Raw genomic sequence first — 20,228 nt, 5'->3', positions numbered from 1 at the left:
GACTATGTATTGGATGAATTCATCATACCATCAACAGGAAATAAGCTCCCTGTACCATCAGCTGTAAAAAAGCCCCAAAACATATGTTCAAAGCAGTTAAAACTGGTTTGAATCACTGACTGGTAACCAACTGACGATTTTACTTAAAAAATGCTTTGTCCCAATTAATTTGCACAGCACTGTATTAGAGACTAACAGAAGTTATCTGTAGTCTAATTTTCTTTATGACCTATAGTTTTCCAGTAAGAAATTTATAGATAGGGATATAGGGTTTTCCTCTATTTCCATCTGATCACAACTATAATATTGATATTGTGGGACATACTGACACTGATTGATGGTGATGTTTTTGCAATAAGTTATTTTGATTATATTTATGGAGAACTACCGATATCCTATACCCACCTGATCATAACTGATGCATGTTTTTTTCTACGTTTACAGCACATTAATTTTTATGAAATGACGGTTTGGTCTCCTATTATTGGGATGCCTTTGGTTTTTGTTTTTTATGTCTGTATAGGGGTACTTTAGGGACAGGTAAGGGACAGCCTCCGTGGAGCGGGGACACATTAGGGTGATTACTCCGCTGTCAGGTAGGGCATTCCTCCCTTAGGGCCCTATAGGGCGAGTTTGAATGCCATTTGTGCTATCCCACTGCTATCCCTCCCCCATACTTTTATCTGATTATCCTTGATTTATTGATACTATCTTTTAAAATATCTATTAAGAGTTACATTTTAGGGTGTATACTATATGTTCTTTGTGTTTTTTTGAATTTCTGATACACCTATGCTATAATATTTGAGCCTTTCGGTTATTGGTTGTTTTGATCCCCTACAAACCAATATGAGTTCTGGCTCCTACAGACCAGTTAGACGCTCCTAATCAACTCGTTACCTGCATTAAATACAGCTTTCTTACATAGTCACCTGTATAAAAGACTCCTGTCCACAGACTCAATTAATCAGTCAGACTCTAACCTCTACAACATGGGCAAAACCAAAGAGCCGTCTAAGGATGTCAGGGACAAGATCATAGACCTGCACAAAGCTAGAATGGGCTACAAAACCATAAGTAAGACGCTGGGTGAGAAAGAGACAACTGTTGGTGCAACAGTAAGAAAATGGAAGAAATACAAAATGACTGTCAATCGACATCTATCTGGGGCACCATTCAAAATCTAACCTCGTGAGGTATCCCTGATCATGAGGAAGGTGAGAGATCAGCCTAAAACTACACAGGGGAACTTGTTAATGATCTCAAGGCAGCTGGGACCACAGTCACCAACAAAACCATTGGTAACACATTACACCTTAAAGGCTTAAAAAATCCAGCAGTGCCCATAAGGTCCCCCTGATCAAGAAGGCACACGGCAAACTTCAGACAGGCCTGCACAATGAACACCTGGATGATTCTGCGAGTTATTGGGACAAGGTGCTGTGGTCAGATGAGACAAAAATTGAGCTCTTTGGCATTAACTCAACTCGCCGTGTTTGGAGGAAGAGAAATGCTGCCTATGACCCAAAGAACACCGTCCCCACTGTCAAGCATGGAGGTGGAAACATTATGTTTTGGGGGTGTTTCTCTGCTAAGGGCGCAGGACTACTTCACTGCATCAATGGGAGAATGGATGGAGAAATGTGCAGTAAAATCCTGAGTGACAACCTCCTTCCCTCCGCCAGGATATTAAAAATGGGTCATGGCTGGGTCTTCCATTAAGACAATGACCCAAAACATACAGCCAAGGCAACAAAGGAGTGGCTCAAAAAGAAGCACATTAAGGTCATGGAGTTGCCAAGCCAGTCTCCAGACCTTAATCTCATAGAAAACTTATGGAGGGAGTTGAAGCTTCGAGTTGCCAAGCGACAGCCTCAAAATCTGAATGATTTAGAGATGATCTGCAAGGAGGAGTGGACCAAAATTCCTCCTTACATGTGCACAACCCTCATCATCAACTACAAAAAACGTCTGACTGCTGTGCTTTCCAACAAGGGTTTTGCCACCAAGTGTTGTTTGCCAGAGGAATCAAATACTTATTTGTCACTGCAAAATTAAAATAAATTTATCTAATTTATATAATGTGATTTTCTTGATTTTTTTTTTGGATATTCTATCTCTCAATGTTAAAATTAACCTACCCTTAAAATTACAGATTGTTCATGTCTTTGTCAGTGGGCAAACTTACAAAAACAGCAAGGGATCAAATAATTATTTCCTTCTCTGTATGCATGTTTTTCTCAATATCTGAAATGAAATCAGAATAAACCTTTCCTGTTTTAGGTCAATTAGTATTTCCATAATATTTAATATTTGTCAAATGCCAGAATAATGAGAGAATGTTTTAAGGCATATTTATTACTTACTGCAAAGTCAAAAGTTTACATACACTAAGATTACTATGCCTTTAAACAATTTTGGACTGCCCATATGATCATATTGTTACGGGTCCAGGTGGTGGAACCTCTGTGCTGAGATACGAGGAGGGACCAGAGAGGCGTAACTAAGTGCCTACCCAGACCGACCCTGGCTACACGGTGGCTTAATCGACTCCGTGAACCAAGGAGGGACCGGGAAGGTGGACCAGGTGCCACACTGGGACCGACCTCGAGGGAGAGCAGGCGACTCCCACGGGACTGATAGCCAAAGCCGACAGGCACGACAGAAGAGCACGGCTGATATACAATGCAGGTAAATGGGCAGGCTTGGCTGGCAGACTGACAGGCGGACACGGCTGATAGGCAGGCAGCACTGGGATCTGAGGGCTGGAGAGAGTGTTTAGAACACAAACCACAACTTTGCACAGGCACGTCCGTTTTGGAGGAGGTGCCCTAAATAGGGGCAGTCCTCTGGCCATTGGCCGGTGACTTTTTAGGACGGGGCACGCGGCCCCTTTCCGAGGGAGGGAGCGCGCGGGCCCTAAGTACAGTGCCCGGGGATATGTGCGCGGGGCACGCACCCTGGGAAGACGCTGCAGTGAGACAAGAGGATTTAGCAGGGGACACCGGACCGTAGCCGCGGTGGTGAGTGGATCGACGTCTCTACCGAGCAGGAACCAGAGACACCGATGCTACATATATCATGTGTTTGGAAGCTTCCGATAGGTTTTTTGGCAACATCTTAGTTATTTAGAGACACATCTGTGGATGTATGTTAATGCACACCTGAAACACACTGCTTCTTTGTGTAGCATCATGGGAAAGTCTAAAGAAATCAGCCAAGATATCAGGAAGAGAATTGTGGACTTGCACAAGTCCAGCTCATCCTTGGGTACAATTTCAAGATACCCGAGGGTGCCTCGTTCATCTGTACAAACAAATATACGCAAGTACAAACAAGATGGGAATGTCCAGCCATCATACCGCTCAGGAAGTAGGCGGGTTCTGTGTCCCAGAGATGAACGTGCTTTTGGTCCGATATGTGCATATCAACCCAAGGACAAAAGCAAGAGACCTTGTGAAGATGATGGCGGAAGCTGGTGAGACTGTGTCAATATCCACAGTGAAACGAGTGCTGTATCAACATGGGCTGAAAGGCCACTCTGCCAGGAAGAAGCCATTACTCCAAAAGAAACATAAAAAAGCCAGATTAATGTTGGCAAATGCACACAGGAACAAAGACCTTCATTTTTGGAGGCATGTCCTGTGGTTTGATTAAACTAAAATTTTGGGCATAATTACCATTGTTACATTTGGAGGAAAAAAGGGAGAAGCTTGGAAGCCTAAGAACACCATCCCAACTGTGAAACACGGGAGTGACAGCATCATGTTGTGGAGTTGTTTTGCTGCAGGATGGACTGATGCACATCACAAAATAGATGGCATCATGAGAACAAAATATAATTTGACAATACTGAAGCAACATCTCAAGACATTAGCCAGGAAGTTAAAGCTTGGGCGAAAAAGGGTCTTCCAAATGGACAATGACCCGAAGCATACTGCCAAAATGGTAACAAAGTGGCTGCCAAAGTCAATGTTTTGGAGTAGCCATCACAAACCCTGATCTCAATCCTATTGAAAATTTATGGGTAAAGCTGAAAAGGCAGGTGCGAGCAAGGCGGTCTACAAACCTGGATCAGTTACACCAGTTTTGTATTGAGGAAAGGGCCCAAATTCCAACCGAACTATTGTGAGAAGCTTGTGGAAGGATATCCCAAATGCTTGACCCAAATCATTCAGTTTAACCCCTATACCCTCCAGAGTGGTTTGCACGTTAATGACCAGGCCAATTTTTACAATTCTGACCACTGTCACTTTATGAGGTAAGAACTCCCTGATTCCGAGATTGTTTTTTCATGACATATTGTACTTCATGAAAGTGGTAACATTTCTTCTATATCACTTGTGTTTATTTGTGAAAAAAAATGGAAATTTGGGGAAAGTTTTGAAAATTTCACAATTTTCAAACTTTGAATTTTCATGCCCTTACATCAGAGCAGGGGCGTACATAGAAGTCATGGGGCCCCATAGCAGAAGCTCTAATTGGGCCCCCCCCCTCTACAAAAAAAAAAAATATTTGTCTGCGTCACAGAAGAGCAGATCTCATAACTTTCCAGCCTTTACATAGTAATTTACCTCCTTCTGAAGTCGTAGATTCCTCCTTCATTGCCCCCATAAAGTATGATGCCAACAAAAGTGCCCCCCAAACAGTATGATACCCCTATGATGAATTCCTCCACATGCACAGTATAATGACACTATTGTACCCCACTTCAACTCCCACGGCAAAGTATGGTGACCCTAACACAGTATAATCCCCCAACTGTGAACCCCACAGAGCCCTCCATACACTATCATGGCCCCACACAGCCCTCCAAACAGTATAATGGCCCCCACACAGCCCTCCAAACAGTATAATGACCCCACACAAACATTCACACTGTATAATTGCTTTCATACAGTATAATGGCCCCCCACATAGCCCTCAAAATATTATAATGGCCCCACATAGCCTTCCATATAGTATAATGCACCACCAATAATCTTCCATATAGTAAAATGCACCCCCATAATCCTCCATATAGTATAATGCTCCCCCCATAAACCTCCATATAGTATAATGCACCCCCCAGAATCCTCCATATAGTATAATGAACTTCCCATGGTCCTCCATAGAATATAATGCACTCCCCATAGTCCTCCATACAGTATATTACACACCCCATAGGGTAAAATGCAGCCCCCATATAGTATAATGCACGCCACAGTCCTGCAGTATTATGGGCACCACGTACTCACTGATTTTAAAATACCAAATATTGTAAATAAGCCGACCCGAATATAAGCCGAGGCCCCTAATTTTACCACATAAAAATGGGAAAACCTATTGACTTGAGTATACACCTAGGGTGGGAAATGCAGCAGCTACTGGTAAATTTCCCCATCCTCGTATGTGTGGCCCCCACAATCCCAAAATCCTGGTATGTGTGGCCTCCTCAATCCCCCAATTCTGGTATGTGTGGCCTCCTCAATTCCCCAATCCTGGTATGTGTGGCCTCCTCAATCCCCCAATCCTGGTATGTGTGGCCTCCTCAATCCCCCATTCCTGGTATGTGTGGCCTCCTCAATCCAAGTATCCTGGTATGTGTGGCCTCCTCAATCCCCCATTCCTGGTATGTGTGGCCTCCTCAATCCCCCAATCCTGGTATGTGTGGCCTCCTCAATCCCCCAATCCTGGTATGTGTGGCCTCCTCAATCCCCCAATCCTGGTATGTGTGGCCTCCTCAATCCCCCAATCCTGGTATGTGTGGCCTCCTCAATCCCCCAATCCTGGTATGTGTGGCCTCCTCAATCCCCCAATCCTGGTATGTGTGGCCTCCTCAATCCCCCAATCCTGGTATGTGTGGCCTCCTCAATCCCCCAATCCTGGTATGTGTGGCCTCCTCAATCCCCCAATCTTGGTATGTGTGGCTTACTCAATCCCCCAATCCTGGTATGTGTGGCCTCCTCAATCCCCCAATCCTGGTATGTGTGGCCTCCTCAATCCCCCAATCCTGGTATGTGTGGCCTCCTCAATCCCCCAATCCTGGTATGTGTGGCCTCCTCAATCCTTCAATCCTGGTATGTGTGGCCTCCTCAATCCCTCAATCCTGGTATGTGTGGCCTCCTCAATCCCCCAATCCTGGTATGTGTGGCCTCCTCAATCCCCCAATCCTGGTATGTGTGGCCTCCTCAATCCCCCAATCCTGGTATGTGTGGCCTCCTCAATCCAAGTATCCTGGTATGTGTGGCCCCCTCAATCCCCCATTCCTGGTATGTGTGGCCTCCTCAATCCCCCATTCCTGGTATGTGTGGCCTCCTCAATCCAAGTATCCTGGTATGTGTGGCCTCCTCAATCCCTCATTCCTGGTATGTGTGGCCTCCTCAATCCCTCATTCCTGGTATGTGTGGCCTCCTCAACCCCCCAATCACTGCACACAAAACAATAAACACTTATACTCACCTTCCTTCCCTCACCTCTGCTCCAGCGCTGCATCCTGTCTGCTGCAGGTCATGTCGGCATCTGAGCAGCGCGCGCTCTCAGAAGCCGAGGTGAGCTGCTGCCAGCACATTCACTCCTCTCCACTGACAGCAGGAGATGCGGCTCAGCGCTCCTCCGTGCCCGCTACTAAAGAGAATGAATATTCCGTCTTCTCCTCGCCTATGGGAGTGGAGAAGAGGGAATATTCATGGCCCTTTAGCAGCGGGGACACGTGGTGGCTGCAGCATGTGCACCGCTCCTCCACTGCGCAACCCGCTCCTCTGCCACTGCAACCTCTTACTCACCTATCCTCCTCGTTCCCATGCTGTTTGGGGCCCTCACGGCCCCCTCCGGCCACGGGCCCCATAGCAGTGGCGTGGTCTGCCCCCATTGGCGGTACACCACTGCATCAGAGAGATATGTTACACAAAATAGTTAATAAATAACATTTCCCATATGTCTACTTAACATCAGCACAATATTGGAAACAATTTTTTTTTTTCTTAGGGAGCTATAAGGGTTAAAAGTTGACCAGCGATTTCTCATTTTTACAACAAAATTTACAAAACCATTTTTTTAGGGGCCACATCACATTTGAAGTCACTTTGAAGGGTCTTTATGACAGAAAATACCCAAAAGTGACACCATTCTAAAAACTGCACCCCTCAAGATGCTCAAAACCACATTCAAGAACTTTATTAACCCTTCATGTGCTTCACAGCAATTAATTGAACGTGAAAGGAAAAAATGAACATTTAACTCTTTTTCACTAAAATTTTAGTTTAACCCCCAATTTTTTTTTATTTTCACAAGTGTACCAGGAGAAATTGGAAACCAAAAGTTATTGTGCAATTTCTCCCAAGTACGCTGATACCCCATGTGTTGGAGAAAACTACTGTTTGGGTGCACTGCAGGGCTCGGAAGGGAAGGAGTGACGCTTTGGAATGCAGACTTTGTTGGAATTGTCTGAGGGCGTCATGTCACGTTCTCAGAGCCCCTGATGTGCCTAAACAGTGGAAATGGCCAACAAGTGCCCCCTTTTGGAACGGATACCCGATTTGTGAATCTTATAATGTAGTGTCATACGTCAGTTGTGTAGGACAACCTGACGAACACTACACAACTGATGTATGACAAACTGGCGAACACTATGTTAGTTGTGTAGTGTTCGTCAGGTTGTCATACGTCAGAAATTAATTTAGTAGTCCATGGAACTATGGTACCTTTTGAAGCATTCTTTCATGCACAGGCCAGGTTTGTCGGGGAAGGTGTCACATTGATAAATGGTGTCCTGGCGTATTCACCTTTTATAAACACACTCGGCACTTCTTTTGTGACTTCCCTCACAGCGGAAAAAAAGGTATCTGCCCCGGGAAATGCTGGTCTGGTACAATTCGAGGACCTTCAGTTCCGGAAGTACTGGGGCACGCTCCGTCACCAGTGCAAAATATCAGGGCCTTGATAACTACCTCCTGGAACTGAAGGTACAACGTAGAAGTCTGGCCTGCACATTGTGACAGAAGGAAAGCGTTGTGCATTGCCATCTGTATAATGTGCACGGCCAACTTCTTGTACCACACCTTGGCCTTTCTTAAAGCACTACTGTACGGCTGGAGGACTTGATCAGAGAGATCAACTCCCCCCCATGTACTTGTTGTACCCCACTACACAGTCTGGTTTGACGACCTGTGTAGTGGAAACTTGTACAATGCTGACGGTGCTGCCATCACCATGTATGGTGGTCAAGAAAAGGACATCCCTCTTGTCCTTGACCACCAGAGGTTGATCGCTACATTGGGAACTGCTCTCACCCCTTCTGAGCAGCTTCCCAATTAGCATCTTTGGGAGGCCTCTCTATTTTTGCAGACAGTATTGGAGGCTGCGGTACGTCGCGCAGAGAGGGACTTGAAGAGAGGGACACTGGTATAAAAGTTATCCACGCACAAGTGATAACCTTTATCCAGCAGTGGGTGCACCAAGTCCCACACGATTTTCCCACTCACTCCCAGAACAGGGGGGCATTCAGGGGATTCAATCCGGCAGTCCTTCCGTTCATAAACTCTAAACTTGTGAGTGTACCCTGAGGTACTCTCACAAAGTTTATACAGCTTGATTCCGTACTTGGCCTTCTTACTGGGCAGGTACTTCCGGAATCCAAGCCGCTCCATAAAAGCCATTAAGGACTCATCCACGCAGATGTCCCTTTGGGGCACGTACACTTCAGCAAACTTGTTGTTGAAGTGGACGATGACCGATCGAACTTTGAAAAGATGATCAAAGTTCGGGTCATTGCGTGCCGGACACCTTGCATTATCGATGTAATGCAAGAACTTGTGGATGGCCTGAAAACGTTTCCGGGTCATGACCATTTGTAACACTGGAGTGTTATACAAAACGTCAACACTTCAATATCGCCAAAGTTCTGGCTTCTTCAGGATCCCCATATGAAGGACCAGGCCCCAAAACGTCATTATTTCTACTGCGTCTACAGGAGACCAGTTAGAAAATGATGAAGAGGGGTTTTGTTCCAAAAATTGATGAGTGTATAAATTAGTTTGGCCCACAAAGAGGTTTACAAGATCCTCAAAGAAAAAGTCTTTGAAAAAGTCTAGCTCTGTGAGGCTGGTGGTGTCAAACTTGATTCCTGATTCCGCCACAAAATCAGGAATCAGTGGCTCATAATTTTTGGAGGCCGAGGTCCACATGGGGTCAGTAGTGGGGGGGGGGGCACTGGTTCATCTTTTCTCCTGGGGCGTCTGAGTGGCGGTACAGCAGAACCTGAAGGACTCCCGCTTTCCCGACTCCATGTTTTAAAATTGTGAGTAAAGAATAAAGGATCTTCATATTCAATGGCTTGCTGGAGTGCCATAATCTATCTGATAACAGGATATCAAAGGAAAAATCTTTCTTTGGGCAGAGCACCTGCTGATTAGCGATCCCTGGCTATTTGTGACTGACGCTCACTGGACTGCACAAAGGTATGCGATTGGAATAAGTGCTGGTTTTTCATTTTCTATTTATTTGACCTGAGAAGGAAGAGGAGGATGACGAGGAGTCAGAAAAATAAAGAAAGGTGGGATCCTCGCCCTCGCTGTCAGTGTCGGAGGCAAGAAAAGGGTATGCCTCCTCCACTGAATAGTGAGTTTGGGATGAGCGGGACATTTTTTTTTTAGTTATGTATGTGGTGCCTGTGTGTCAGTACTTTATTTAGAGCGTGTGTATGTGTGTCAGTGCGCTTGGTGTGAACTTTTTTTTCTGAAAAAAAAAAAGAGAAAAAAGGAACTACCGTAGGTGGTGCAAACAGCGAGCACGAGTGTGGATCGGTGAACTATGTCACCAATCAACTCTCGGCAGCTGCTGGGTGTGCGCGCGGATGTGGTGCAAAGGACGAGGTTGTGTAAAACACCGAGCACGAGTGCTGATCAGTGATCTGTGGTCACTGATCAGCGCTCGGCCGCTGCAGGAAGCGCAAAAAAAAACAAAAACGGACAACAGTCGAGCGATGAAGTGATGATCAGCACTTGGTGGCAGAAAGGGGGATGGGAAGGGCGAGAGGGGGATTGGGGTGGATGAGAAGGGATCAAAAAATCCTACTTACAGTTGTCGACTTTCAGATGTCGTCTATCAGATGTCTTCTGGAGCAGGAGCGGCGATTGTGGTGTCACAGGCTTCTGTGGCCCAGCACGGCGCAAAATCGGACAGCGCGACCGCCCTCTAGAAAAGAAAAAAGGTTAGTTGAAAAAAAGGCAAAGTAGCGAGCACAAGTGCTGATCAGTGATTTGCGTCACCGATCAACTCTCGGTGGCTGCTGGATGCACGCACGGAGGTGGTACAAAGTGAGGGGAGGGGGGCAGAGAAAGAATTGACAGGGATGAAAAAAATGAATTGAAAAGCAGCGAGCACGACATTGATCAGTGACGTAGTCACGGGTCAGCGCTCAGCCGCTGCAGAAGGCACAAAAAATTAAAAAACTGGGGGCAGGGTGGGTAAAAAGGGGGAGGGGGGTTGGGGTGGATGAGGGGAGAACAGGGATGGACTTACCAAAGTCTTCTCTGTTCTTCTTTCAGCAGCAGGTTCTGGAGCAAGATCTGCAGCAGCAGGAGACCCAGGACGCAGGAGACCGCAGCAGGACGCCGGAGCAGCAGCAACTGGAGCACGTGAGAAGGTCTTGTGGTGTCACAGGTGCTCCTGTGGTAACACAAGGCCCAGCACAGAGGTGATCAAACGTGACCGCTCTGTATGTCACCAGCCGGTCACCTCCCGGTCAGGCACTCTGGTTGGCGCGATCGATGATGACATTGATCGCACCAATCAGAGATGGCTAAGGCTTGGGCAGCATCACAGGGGGTCACAGGGAGGCGACAAGCCGGTCACCGCCCTGTGACCGCCTTGTCACCTGTGTTCAGGTACTCTGATTGAAGCGATCGAGGTCATCATCGATCGCTCCAATCAGAGCGCTCTGGGGCCTCAGCTGACATCACAAGGGGTCATGGGGCGGTGACAGGTAGATCACAAGCCGGTCACCGCGCAGTCGCGGTATGATCGGTGCGATCGATGTGACTGGCGATCACACCGATCATAGCGGGTTGGGGAGAGGGCTGGGGTCTCTTAGCAACAGCCTAGGATCGATGCTCTTATGAGCACCGATCCTAGGCTGCACATCACTGTTTCCAGCAATCTGATTGCCGGAAACCGTGAGAAATGCTGTGATTGGCTGTTCAATTCTGAACAGCCAATCACAGCGATCCTGTGTGTGTGGGTGAGGCGGCGCAAACAACCTGGGATGACGGCGCCATCTACCCTGAAGTAAGATGGCGCCGGAGATTTAATGCGATCACCGCGACTTTGGTTGAGGGACCGCATTAAAGCTAGGACATACTAATATGTATTAGGCTCTTAAGTCCCAGGGCACAGATACATATTAGTACGCCTTGGGCTACAAAGGGGTTAACGGCAATGGTACCAAATACTAATTAAATGTATGTAAACTTTTGACTTTGCAGTAAGTAATAAAGATGCCTTAAAACATTCTCTCTCTCTCATTATTTTGGCATTTGGGAAATATTAAAAATTATGATAATCCTAATTTACCTAAAATGGGAAAGGTTTATTCTGATTTCATGTCAGATATTGAGAAAAACATCATATGTGTCTTTTTATATAGTGTATGGAGACTTCTGGTTTCAACTGTATAAAATACACTGATACATTAAATAGAACCAGATACGTATCAAGGTATATATAAAGGAAATGGTATGGTACACAGAATGTTTCAATAATCCGCCTCAACGCGTTTCCCCAACAGCTTCATCAGGAGGCTTAATACAGGGATGATAATTCATGATGTGCAGCATAGTGTGTCTAATAGCCAGGTGTCCATGTATAAATATCCCAATTCATCCAAAACACCTCCCAGACTAGGAGACCCATTCCCATTCCTAGAGGTGAATTGTCATAGGATATATAGAATGGAGCCTGTCTACAATAATGTACTGCGCCTGCGCTACTTCTCATGCACTAGAGGTCCGATAATGTCCATCACCTAGTGTGCATGTCCGGAATTGACATGCTTTACACTGAAACACTAAATAAACTGATTGCCACCGCCCCACTGGTATCTGTGACTGCGCATTCCCATAGTTATGCGTTCTACGCCGGAACATATCTAGGATCATTGTCTGCGATTGCGTATGCCAGGATGTCTACGTTCCACACCGGAGCACATATGGTATTGGATTGCATTCCACTAACAGAAAAATCCTCTCTCTGAGATCAGCATCATGGGAGACTAAAAACAAGTTGCGAAGACACTGGTGGGTCCCTCCTGCCAACCCCAAACAATATATCCATGGGGCCAGGTGATTTCTTTGTCCTCTCCTGGTCTCCCCAAAACGTATCCATGGTCTCTCTGATGGTCAAATGGAGGAGATCTGTATCTTTCCAGTCAGGGCTGATACCGTTAGAATAGAATCATTTAGAATAGAACACTGCACCTCTTTGGAAAATGCCATGCAATCCATCTGCTGTCCTGAAGGATGTCTCTCATTCTCTTTGTAAAGTCTTTCTCCAATCTCTGTTTCAAGTGTGACTACTATAGAAACACATGTCCCTTCTGCTTCTCTGGGCTCAGCCCCCTGAATGGCAGAACTGCTCTCACCCCCCCCCCAAAGCTAAGTGTGCATTAGTGGAGGTATCTTTCTCAGGTGACCTCATCAACTGGGTCTACATGTGAGACTCCCTGAGGTGAAGGCTCCGCCGGATCTTCTTTCAACACTTACACAATGGGCCTGGACAATTTCTTGAACAATGGTTAGAGGCTCCTGAGATACTAATGAGATTAGTGGAATGCTGGACACTTTACAAGTTAAATTAGTGTACATAAACGGACGAGCAAGCAGAACATTAGTAAAACACAGCCAGCAATCTCTAATAAAACACAATAATGTATTTGTCTTGGATTAACAAATCTAATCGTCTGGCTAATTAAGATTTTACGCTGTATCGTCACACAAGTATTGCACATTCTCCCATCAAGCAATAGGCATGTAGATCTATTTCATCACTACATAAAATATGAGATGATGATAGCCCACAGTATATTCCTAAATGGTCAAATTTGACCCCTATTGCATAATTAGAGATCTACAAGGATCACCACACTTGTTAATTACTAAATAGTATATGTGTGTGATATAACTGATAAGAAATAATTCTGATATAGGAGCTCAGATATCTCGATGAAGTAAAACAATATGTGAACCCGATTCACAGGGAACTGAGTAACAATGGTTAGAGTATAAAACCCAAAAATGTAATCCAGAATGGGACTGTATTCACACAAAACAGGCATAGGAAATTTGCTTATCGAGTCCCTTAGGGGTTTATGAATCAAGTCTGGAAATTCACTTACTTTCCTTTTTGAGGATACATCTACTGAGATCACCTCCTCTCACATTGGGTTTAACCACCTCAATGATACAAAGGAGATGTCTCTGGTTTCACCTCAATGTGCCCTGTTCATGTGTCTCGACCATGGAGTATATCTCTCAAGTGCTCCCCACCCTCCTCCTAGATTGCCTCTTGGTCGTGCCTACATAATCTAGGGGACAGGTGCATGTGGCCATATATACAAGTCCTGAAGTTTTACAGTTGAAATAATCCCTCTGGCTCTGGAAAAAGGTTTTACCTGTAGAGGAACTCGAGATGTAATTGGATGAGACCATGTAAATCTATGTACAACATTCTCCACATCTAAAGAAACAGCAGATTCTTCTATCTAGACAAGTCCCCTTGCACTAAACGGTCCCTAATTGACCAACCCTTTCTGAAAGTTATTGTGTGAGTAGATCACACAGCACCCCCAGGTCCGGGTTGACTACAAGTACATACTAGTGTTTTCTGAGGATATTAAAGATACGGTCACTCCTATTACTCGTGTTATCCCATCTTTTTCTTGGTTAGGTATGAAGGAGTGTCTGTACCCTTTTTCCATGAATCTGGTGTTCATGTCTATGGCCAGTATATTCAAATCTGTGACATTACAGCAGTTTCTTCTCAACCATAAAAATAGGCCCATGGATATTGTTTTTTTTTTCTTTTTTCTTTGCAGCATGGGGTGGTGGCTATCCCACTTCAATAGTTTATTAGTGCTTGTAGGTTTATGATATATGAGTGTCCCTAGGGTCCCATTGCAATCTTTCTTGATTAGTACATCTAGGAAAGGCAACTGGTAATAATTCAACTCTGATATAAATCTAAGGTCCACTTTATTGATGTTATGTTCCCTGACAAATTCAAGAAACTTTTCACTCGTCCCCGAGCAGATAATATATCTATACTATGTCCCAGTATATGGATGCCACCACTTATGATCATCCCTGAATATTGTGGTTTCCTCCCACCATCCCAGGAATAGGTTAGCATACGAGGGGGCACAGGGGCTCCTCATCATAGTACAGCTGAGCTCGGGAGAAGTACTTCCAGTCAAAAAGGAAGAAGTTATGAGTAAGAGTGAATTTTAGAAGATCCTCCATGAAGTCATTATGTCTGCTACACTCTATTGATCTCGATTTCAAGAAACGTCTTACTCCTCTGATACCATCCTCATGTGGTATATTACTGTACAAAGCCTCAATATCTAGTGAAGACTGCTTCCCTACCTGCATGTATACATGCTCGAGGGTCTACATGTAGGGGAGCAGGGAAAGGGAAACCCAACTCCAGAGGGATTATTCCAACCTCAAGCGGTACTGTGGGAACATTATACTGTGTGGGGGGCATCATACATACTGCATAAGGGGCATAATTGGGGCATTACACTGTGTGGGGGCATCATACATCCTGCATAAGGGGCATAATGGGGGCATTACACTGTGTGGGGGCATCATACATACTGTATAAGGGGCATAATGGGGGCATTACACTGTGTGGGGGGCATCATACATCCTGCATAAGGGGCATAATGGGGGCATTACACTGTGTGGGGGGCATCATACATCCTGCATAAGGGGCATAATGGGGGCATTACACTGTGTGGGGGGCATCATACATCCTGCATAAGGTGCATAATGGGGGCATTACACTGTGGTGGCATCATACATCCTGCATAAGGGGCATAATGGGGGCATTACACTGTGTGGGGGCATCATACATACTGCATAAGGGGCATAATGGGGGCATTACACTGTGTGGGGGCATCATACATACTGTATAAGGGGCATAATGGGGGCATTACACTGTGTGGGGGCATCATACATCCTGCATAAGGGGCATAATGGGGGCATTACACTGTGTGGGGGCATCATACATCCTGCATAAGGGGCATAATGGGGGCATTACACTGTGGGGGGCATCATACATACTGCATAAGGGGTATAATGGGGGCATTACACTGTGGGGCAGTAAAGGGGTCCTGTACTATGAGAACAATACGTTTCCTCCCTTCCTGTCTCCATACTTGGGTCGTATGTATCTATTACAGGAAACAGAACAAAAACCTTATGATTCTTATAAAGGGGCAACACAAGACCCCAAAAGAGTCTCGGCGCTGAAGGGGTTAATGCCCCCTGCGCCCAGTAATGGGGGTCTCCACATACCTCCACCTGCAGAGCCGCCACCACATATATGGCTGCTCTGTGCTCGCAGGAGCTGTGATGAGGTCACAAGAGGGGAGGAGTCAGGGGTCACATGATCAGGGGCCTCAGTGGATGCAGGACTCTGCTGTGCTGGTTGTCATGGTGCTGGATGAGCTGAAGTTTATGTGTGGGGTCAGGAGGGGTTTACAGTGTGGATGTAGCAGAGCCGTGTGTGTACGAGGTGTACGGAGCGGAGCCGTGTGTGTACGAGGCGTACGGAGCGGAGCCGCGCGCGTACGAGGCGGACAGAGCGGAGCCGCGTGTGTACGAGGTGTACGAAGCGAAGCCGCGTGTGTACGAGGTGTACGGAGCGGAGCCGTGTGTGTACGAGGTGTACGGAGCGGAGCCGTGTGTGTACGAGGCGTACGGAGCGGAGCCGTGTGTGTACGAGGCGTACGGAGCGGAGCCGTGTGTGTACGAGGTGTACGGAGCGGAGCCGTGTGTGTACGAGGTGTACGGAGCGGAGCCGTGTGTGTACGAGGTGTACGGAGCGGAGCCGTGTGTGTACGAGGCGTACGGAGCGGAGCCGCGCGCGTACGAGGCGGACAGAGCGGAGCCGCGTGTGTACGAGGTGTACGAAGCGAAGCCGTGTGTGTTTATGGAGCCCTGTGTCTACGGAGCCGTGCATGTACTGAGCCGTGTGTGTACGGAGCGGAGCCGTGTGTGTACAAGGTGTACGGAGCGGAGCCGTGTGTGTTCGAGGTGTACGGAGCGGAGCCGTGTGTGTACGAGGTGTACGGAGCGGAGCCGCGTGTGTACGAGGTGTACGGAGCGGAGCCGCGTGTGTACGAGGTGCACGGAGCGGAGCCGTGTGTGTACGAAGTGTACGGAGCGGAGCCGCGTGTGTACGAGGTGTACGGAGCGGAGCCGCGTATGTACCAGGTGTACGGAGCGGAGCCGCATGTGTACCAGGTGTACGGAGCGGAGCCGTGTGTGTTTATGGAGCCCTGTATGTACATATCCCTGTGTCTATGGAGCCATGCATGTACGGAGCGGAGCTCTGTGTGTACGGAGTGGAGCCATATGTATATGAGGTGTATGGAGCCGTGTGTGTATAGAGCCGTGTGTGTATGCTGTATACAGCTGTATACTCCCAGGTTCGGTCGCAGACCCCACGGCTCTTTATCAGACTGTAGAAAACTGACACTGGACACTCGGTAAAACTGCGCTCGGACGTCTCTTGTTTCTCGCACAGATATTGATGACATAAGATGGAGTCAGACGAACCCTCCTACAAAACCTGATAACAAAGTCATTACTACAGGACTGGATGAGAAAGGGATTTATTCTACAAGAAACGCTGAGGCCACAAATGAGAGAATCCGGGCCCCGTGGCTGGATACGCCGGACCCCCAGCGTGTTAGGACCAGACGGGGTCTTTGTCCCTGGAGCTTCTCTGCTCGGTATAATGAGACTCTGATCTTGTTCTTATAAAGAGGGTTGGAGTAAAATAGAAGCTGCCTGAATATGAGGACCTTGTCTGATCTCTATGTCCTTGTGTACAGAGCTATGGAGATAGCGCTATTCTCTGTATAATAGATGTGATGTCGCTGGAGCCCTAATATTCCTGTACAGGGGTCTCTGTAGAGATAATCTTACCCCAGCATTATGGATTAGGAGAAAGAAAAAAAGGGATTGGGGACATTTTATTGTAACTTCCATTAAAAAAACCCTGTAATCTACTATATAATCGGCTAATGTTTTGGCTAATTTGAATACTATTCCACCTGCTGATTTTGATGCTGATTTTGATGTGTTGTCTGATTTACCTGCCGGTAATGAGAATGTAGCCTTCACTGGCGGCATCTCGTCTTCTTTTCTACCTCCCACTAGTCCTGGTAATATTATTGACACCTTTCAGGATCGTGTTATCCGGGAGGTTGAATCATTGATTTATGTACTCCCGCTTTCTAATTTGTCACAAAATGAGAAATCGGCTTTGAATGAAATTAAATCTTGGAAGGATGTTGTACGTAAAGCAGATAAAGGTGGTAAAATAGTATTACTTAATAAAGATTTTTATGTGGCAGAGTCATTGTCGCAATTGGCAGATTCCAATACTTCTACACCTTTACCTAGTGACCCCACATTTAAAAATAAAAATTTATTGAGATCTTTATTAAGAAAATACGTAGAGAAAGGCGTTCTATCTAAATCTACTGCTGAAAAGCTTCTGCCAGAATTCCCATTGAGGCCTTATTGGTATACTATACCTAAAATCCATAAGTGTACCAAAATCCCCCCAGGCTGCCCTATTGTCTCCGGGGTGGGCTCCCTTTTGGAGCCTCTCTCGAGATATATAGATTGGCTTTTAAAACCGTTTCTACAAAAAATACCTTCATTCATAAAGGACACTGATAGTTTTCTGGTTGCTCTAAAGCAGTGGTCCCCAACCTTTTTTGCACCAGGGACCGGCTTGAAGCAAGATCATTTTTCCATGGCCCAGCAAGGAGGGGGTAGGGTGGGCGGGGCTTTGGTCATATGGGGGCGGGGTAATGGAGGGATTTGGAGTTTAGTGCATACTTATCATATAGTGTAGACCAGGTCCCCGCCAGGAGCTATGCCAGGAGCTCCACATAATGTGCTGTGCCAGGAGCCGCATCACTGAGGCCCCATCACGCCCTGCAGCAGGACAGGGCAGCTGTCCTGACAGCTGCTGTTCAGCTGCATTTACTTCATCCCAGGGGCGGACACAGACTGTAGTGGGCCCCTGTGCAAGACATTTTTGGGGGCCCCCCCCCGCTCTTTATAAGGCAACAAAGTTATGTAAACATAACCCTCCCATGTGCATCTCTCACCCCCCCATGTGCAGCTCACCCCCCGTGCATCTATCATCCCCCTCCGTGCATCTCTCATCCCCCTCCGTGCATCTCTCACCCCCCCGTGCATCTCTCATCCACCCCCCGTGCATCTCTCATCCCCTCCGTGCATCTCTCACCCCCCGTGCATCTCTCATCCACCCCTCGTGCATCTCTCATCCCCTCCATGCATCTCTCATCCCCCCCGTGCATCTCTCATCCCCCCCGTGCATCTCTCATCCCCCCGTGCATCTCTCATCCCCCCGTGCATCTCTCACCCCCCCGTGCATCTCTCATCCCCTCCGTGCATCTCTCACCCCCCCGTGCATCTCTCATCCCCTCCGTGCATCTCTCACCCCCCCGTGCATCTCTCACCCCCCCTTGCATCTCTCACCCCCCCGTGCATCTCTCCCTTGCCCCCCATGTGCATCTCTCATCTCTCCCCTCCCCCCCATGTGCATCTCTCATCTCTCCCCTCCCCCCCATGTGGATCTCTCCCCTCCCCCATGTGGATCTCTCATCTCTCCCCTCCCCCATGTGCATCTCTCATCTCTCCCCTCCCCCCGTGTGCATCTCCCATTCCCCCCACTCCTAGTTAATTGTATTTAAAAAAAAATAAAACTTGTTATACTTACCCCCATGCGATCCCTGCAGAATCCTGGCGCTCGTCCAAATCGCTGACACCAGGTTCTCCTGCCTTCCGGTCATGTGACGGCGCCGTCACATGACCGGAAGTCAGAGGAATTATGAGATGTCCTGGACCCGGCGCTTTGCATGGGGCCGGGGGCCCCATGAGGAGAGAGACGCACAAGAGGGGGGCTCCGAGGGGGCTCCTACCGGCCGGGCCCCATACTGGAGTCAGGGCAGTCATGCCCTGATGGCGGCCCTGCTGGAGGCTGGAGGGGCCCCCTCTCCCTCGGGGCCCCCGTTCAATGAACCGGCTGCACGGGCGGTAGTTCCGCCCCTGCTTCATCCTGCTTCAGGACCTGTGGTGACATCACAATTATGTACCTTGATGTCATCACAGGTCCTCTACAGGTCTACCCTGCGGGAGTCTAGAACAGCGGGCAGCATCCACCCCACACAGTGTGCTCTGAACCACCGCAGACCAGAGCACACTGTCAATGTTTAGTGATTGTCTGTGGTGGTGCCGCGGACCGGCTGAAAAACCCCAACGGCCCGGTCCTGGTCCGCGGACCGGCGGTTGGGGACCTCTGCTCTAAAGGAGGTTAACTGGCAACCTGATTTTTCTCTATGTTCTATAGATGTTACCAGTTTATACACTCGCATCCCCAAAGCACTAGGGTTGGAGGCAGTAAAAAAATTCCTGATGCAGTCTAATAAAAGTGAGTAATTTTCCTCCTTTATTTTAGAAAGCCTTGATTTTGTGCTCTCAAATAACTGTTTTCAGTCCCAGAACCAATGGTACCGCCAGAATATCGGGACTGCGATGGGCACACCCGCAGCGTGTGTCTATGCTAATATTTTTTTTATCTTTTTGTGAAACGCAATTTATTATTTCCTGCAAAAATCCGTTTGTTAAGTGTATTAGATCTTTTTTAAGATATATTGATGATATTTTCATCGCTTGGTCGGGTACCGCAGAAGATTTTACGGCTTTTGTTCAGTTTTTGAACACCACAAATACAGCTAATATGAATTTTACTGCGAATTTTGGAGGACTTTTTCTTGATTTTCTGGATGTTTCCATTTCAATTGAAAATAATACCATTCACACATAATTATTTAAAAAACCTTCAGCTGGTAATACTTTGTTACATTATAATAGTGCTCATCCAGTGCAGACTAAATCTGTGGTTCCATACAGCCAATTTCT

General features: G+C 47.0%; 2 protein-coding genes across 2 annotated transcripts in view; one reads left to right on the top strand and one right to left on the bottom strand.

Annotated features, from left to right (window-relative positions):
* The window catches only part of LOC141192457 (uncharacterized), a 39,030-nt gene extending 23,415 nt beyond the window's left edge, over nucleotides 1-15,615 (bottom strand). The window contains exon 1 of the mRNA XM_073661990.1: nucleotides 15,555-15,615. The gene's annotated coding sequence lies outside the window, so the exon portion shown is untranslated. The remainder of the gene's footprint in view (nucleotides 1-15,554) is intronic.
* Nucleotides 1-20,228, top strand: part of LOC141192458 (uncharacterized) — a 118,461-nt gene that overhangs the window by 62,155 nt on the left and 36,078 nt on the right. The window lies entirely within an intron of this gene.

Source organism: Phyllobates terribilis, unplaced genomic scaffold (genome assembly GCF_046119375.1).
Source record: "Phyllobates terribilis strain yellow unplaced genomic scaffold, ASM4611937v1 Scaffold_61__1_contigs__length_8056638, whole genome shotgun sequence".
NCBI lineage: Eukaryota > Metazoa > Chordata > Amphibia > Anura > Dendrobatidae > Phyllobates > Phyllobates terribilis.
This window is presented reverse-complemented; position numbering and strand designations above follow the sequence as displayed.